Source organism: Arachis duranensis, chromosome 6 (assembly GCF_000817695.3).
Source record: "Arachis duranensis cultivar V14167 chromosome 6, aradu.V14167.gnm2.J7QH, whole genome shotgun sequence".
Classification (NCBI taxonomy): Eukaryota; Viridiplantae; Streptophyta; class Magnoliopsida; order Fabales; family Fabaceae; genus Arachis; species Arachis duranensis.
Genome location: NC_029777.3, coordinates 14,130,077 through 14,135,165, shown reverse-complemented (window position 1 = coordinate 14,135,165; position 5,089 = coordinate 14,130,077). Strand labels below are relative to the sequence as shown.

General features: G+C 44.3%; 1 pseudogene; it reads right to left on the bottom strand.

Annotated features, from left to right (window-relative positions):
• LOC110273421 (uncharacterized) overlaps window positions 1-5,089 on the bottom strand; it is a 42,457-nt pseudogene that overhangs the window by 25,381 nt on the left and 11,987 nt on the right.

The window sequence follows — 5,089 nt, the reverse complement described above, 5'->3', positions numbered from 1 at the left end:
CGGTACTACAGCTAGAAAAACTTAACCCGAGGTGTACTCTTTTTCCCTACAAGGGTTTTTTAATGAGACACCCGGTTAAGTAAGACACCCGACCTAGTCAAGGGTAAACACTCTGTAAATATTCTTTCTTTTTTTTTAATACTAATCAAATTTTTTCTATTCTTTCCTCATGATGCGACAAATCCTAGAAAGTACCCCGCCAAGGCGCATTAATTTATGCTCGGCAAAACGCAAAAAATCATTTGCCAAGAGGCCACGCAAGGTCGGCAAAGATAAAGCGACGAGGTTCAAATTAATGTGAGAAGTTATAAAGTAACTCTGAAAAGGCTCAAAAAGCCAAATAAAAAGAGATTACAAAAATAACTTAAAAGGGCCGACCAACGACAAAGTCGGACCCAACAAAAAGGAGGTACTCGAGCACCCGAGGTCCGAGAAAAAGATCGGATCAAGAAGCCTTAAAACGGCGAGAACCAAAGATTTCGAAAAAAACGCTTACTAAAAAGTTGCTTTACAAAAACAACTAAAAAGTACAAGCGAAAGAACGAAATCAAAGGAGGTTCCGAAGACGCTTACTAAAAAGTTGCTTTACAAAAACAACTAAAAAGTACAAGCGAAAGAACGAAATCAAAGGAGGTTCCGAAGATGCTTACTAAAAAGTTGCTTTACAAAAACAACTAAAAAGTACAAGCGAAAGAACGGAATCAAAGGAAGCTTCAAAACGCTGGCTAAAAAGTTGTTACCCAAAAAACAACTAAAAAGCATAAAAGCGGAGCAAAAAGCCAAAACGCGAACAAAAACACCGCATAATAAGCTAAAAAGTTACTACAAGTAGCTAAAAGCAAAAAGGTGTTCAAAGCGTTCAACAGAAACCATCCAAAAAGACAAAAGAGCCCACAGGCCGGGCAAAAAGCCAGAAATAAAAAGATTACAGAGGATCAAGGTCCTTCCCGGACTCCACATCAACAGAAGGCTGCGGAGCAAACATAGAAATCGGGACTGCATCGACGGCAACGTCCTCCCGATTTGAGACCTCCACAACTGATCCATCCCCGACCAAAGGTGAAGTCGGGTTCACAACCGGAACTTTGGGGTCGGACACCGGAACCTCATCCTCGTCGGGAGCAGGAACAATCTTTCCTTCCACAACGACGTTATCAGTACTGAACAAACTTAGATCCAGGTCGGGAGCAAGAACCCGGACCTGATCCTTCAAATTTTCAAACATAGCAGCCATGCCCTTGGCCACATGACCTTCTAGCTCGTAAAAATCATCTTGAGCGGATTGCAGCTTCTCCTTCGTCTCCACAAGCTCGGCATATATCCGAGTATAATTCTCCGTCGCCACCTTCGCCATCTCCTCAGCCGTCTTCGCTGCCGCCACAGCCGCGGTAGCTTTAGTCTTCTCTTTCTCCAAGGAAGCCTCCAGCTCAGTAATCCTGGCAGCCTTCAGTTGACTAATCCTATCAAGCTCGGACTGAGTCTTCTCAAGTCGGGAGCTGGTTGCCCCAAGAGGGGATTTCTTGAACTCCCGAGCAATAGCGGCATGAAGACTAGCCATCCGAACACAGCTCCGCGCCATATACTGAAAATGATGCTCCATAGACACATCATCAGTAGAAATAAAGGTCTGGGGGAGAATATGCTGCTCAACCCAACCAAGAGCATCAAAGTCCTTATCATTGAAACCGGCAAGCTCTTGAGAGGTCTTCTGCTTCTTGGGAGGAGGACCCGAATACGGAGGAGGAGAAGAGGTCGCAGGCCCAGAGGTCGGAGGTTCCTGACTTATAGCTCGGAACTGGGGAGTCGGAATAGTCTTCGACCGAGTCTGAACACCCACTGTGGCCTTCTGCGGAGAAGATCGGGCAGAAGCCTCCCCAGTCTCACTCCCCGGCCTCGATATTTCGAGCAGCCACAGACTTCTTCGTCCGACGAAGAAACTTCATGGAATCCGCCTGAGAAGACATCTCTGCAAGAAATAAAAAAGAAAAGGATTACCACAACAGAAATTCCACCAAAACAAAACCAAAATACTAAGAAAAAACAAATCTCGAAGAGGTCGGGAACTACCTAACTCGGAACGGAGAAGGCTTGGATCTCCCAACATTTTCTTCGTGTCCAAGTGAGGTGCCCGACCCCATAAACTGCTCACCACACCCACAAAAGCCTGCTCCACCTCATCTAGACTCTCGAAGGTATACTTAGCAGACACTACATTCTCCTGCCAACAAAGAGGAAAAGAAGGCTCCCCACTCTCATCTAGAAAGAAAGGTCGGACGTCTCCAGTAGCCCGGACCTTGAAATAAAAATTCTTAAAATCGTGAAAGGACTCATCATACAGGGTACAAAACTTTCTTCCCTGGTTAGCCCTAAAAGAGACCCAAGATACCTTCCCTCCACCTGACCCCGGCTTCGTCAACACAAACAAGTAGGAAAAAAGAGAAATAGAGGGAGCAACGCCCAACAACTGACACAAAAGTTGAAACAGCTTTAAAAATGCCCAAGAATTTGGATGGAGCTGCGTAGGGGCAAGGTTACAAGACCACAACACCTCGGATTCCAGGTCGGTAAAAGGAAGTCGAACGCTCAGCTTAGAGAAAAAACAATCATAAGCGTAAAAGAAGAGCTTCTCGGAACTATCTAAAGGCGGGAAGCAAACTCTCTCCTCGGAATCCGGGGCTACTAATTCATAATCCCTCTCAGACTCTCTATCTTCACATATGCTACATTGCCTACGAAACCTAGCTAAATACTCAGAATCTACCACAGAAGGGACTCTTAGAGGAGCAGGATCTACCCAACCAAGACCACTTGGAATCTTGGTCGACATCGCTTGAAGAACCTTTCGAGACATAAAAATCTTGCCTACAAAGAAGAATACAAACAAGCAAGCAAAAATCACGTAAAAGCAGACAGCAAAAACCCATTCAGCAAAGCAAGAAACAAAGATCTTTTAGAAGAAATTACAGCAACCCGGAGCAAAATACCAGAGAACAGAAAAGAGTCCCCCCCATGTATAAACAACAAAGCAATGGCGGCGCCTCTTTTCGGGGCAACCCAGGCAAAAGAAAGAAACAAAAAGCCACACAAAAGAAACAGAAGCATATGAGCACGAGAAAAAGAGATGGGAACAAACCTGGAAAAGAGAAACAAGGACGACGAGCTCCGAAGCAAAGAGAACGGAATGGCGGCGCAGAGGAAACCCCGGAAAAGAACGCAGAAAAATTCGAGGAAGAAGAACAAAGAAAATAAGAAGCAGGTGCTCGAAAAAGGAGATGGCGAAACTTAAAAAAATCAAAGAAGGGAACAGAATAAACGAAGAAAGAGGAAGGAACAAATAAATAATACCGTCACAGAGCCCGAACGGAAATCGAGGAGAAACGGTAAAATGCAATAAATGCAGGAACGGTCATTTTGAATTTTGAAAAACCACTATGCCCGAGCTCGACCTCCCAAAAAAAGGACGAACTCGGGCAGGGGCACTGTTCATCCCCTGACCGAGCTCCCAGCTCGGTCAATCCATAAAAGGCCCGACCTCATCCTAAGGCTCACGCCTAAAGGTCGGACCTCGGACGATGAAGCAAGGAAGGCCCATCAGAAGGAGCACAGCCCAAAATCTAAAGGCCGAAATGGCCTAGAAGAGGCGGTTCCACAAAGATAAAGATAAAACTCCCAAAAGATAAGATAAGATAAGAATATCTTATCCAGGGAAGATCACGGCCAACTACTATAAATACACTGGAGCACCCAGGTATGAGGGACATTCTATATTCTACACATATCTGCTTGGACCCATGCTAACTTAAGCATCGGAGTGTCATTGCAGGTACAACCCCCAGCCGCTCAACACATCAAGCTCGGGCACGGAACCCCTACCTCGGGTCTTGCCAGACGACCGAGCTACACGTTTCAGGTAACCCTCGGAACAACTTCCAAACACATCAAAGCACACAATTGCATACAATGAATATGTGCAAATATAAGCAAGCAACCAGAAAAAGCAAACAAATATAACTCTTACCAAGTTGGGATGAAAGTCCAGACATGTAAGCATCAAGGGAATCATCAACTTCATCTTGTTTGGCAGACTCTGATGACATCTTATTCTTTTCAATTATAAGCAATTCTTTCTTCTCATTCATCTCCTGGATAATGGCATCTTTTTTATCCAGAAGTATACAGAAGCAAAAAGCTACTAAGTCATGATGACAAGTCATCTTAGCCTAGTTACACTAGTCCTTTTCTTTGTTTTCATTAGGTTTTATGCACTTTCTTGTATTCTAAGTAAGTGATTTGGATTGGAAATGCATGGTTTCTTTGAATCAAACAACCACCATATAATTGATGCTAAATCATGAGGTTTAGGCTAAATTTAATTGATTTTTAATGATTTATAAACCTTGTGAATTTGGTGATACTTTGATTGGTTGTTTTGATTTCTTATCAACCTTGTGAATTTGGTGATACTTTGATTGGTTGTTTTGATTAATTGTAGGTGAAGAAAAGAAGAAAACGTGGCCTAAAAAGTGTGGCTCAAGAAAGAAAGTGTAGCAAAGAAAGGAGGAAGTGTGGCGCATGAAACCTTGAAGCTCACTCCAAGAGCACCAATGCTCACTAAGTGAGCGCTACACTCACTCCCATGGGACCAAGGCACAATGCTCTGCTCACTTTGTGAGCTGAGCACAATAGGAAGCCAAGAAACAATGAAAAGAAAAATAATGCTCAGCTCACCAAGTGAGCATTGTCGAAAGCATTGAGGAATAATTCAAGGAAAACAAGTTGCAAGTGCATGCCCCAAGACTTGAACCCATGACCAAGGGGGGATGAGGGAGGCGCTACTCACAAGGAAAATAAGCAAAAAATGGCCAAAATGCATCCTCCAAGGTTCGAACCCCACACCTTGAGGAAGCAAGGAAGCAAAGCACCACAAGAAAACCAAGGAAAGGCTTCAGCGCATGCTTTCCATGGGTTTCGAACCAAGGACCTTCCCTTGGAAGAGCCAATGCTCAGCTCACTTAGTGAGTAGAGCATTATACTTGGTGCATCACACAAGAACATCTCGGCACGGCCAGGGGAGTGGAGCGCGCACCAA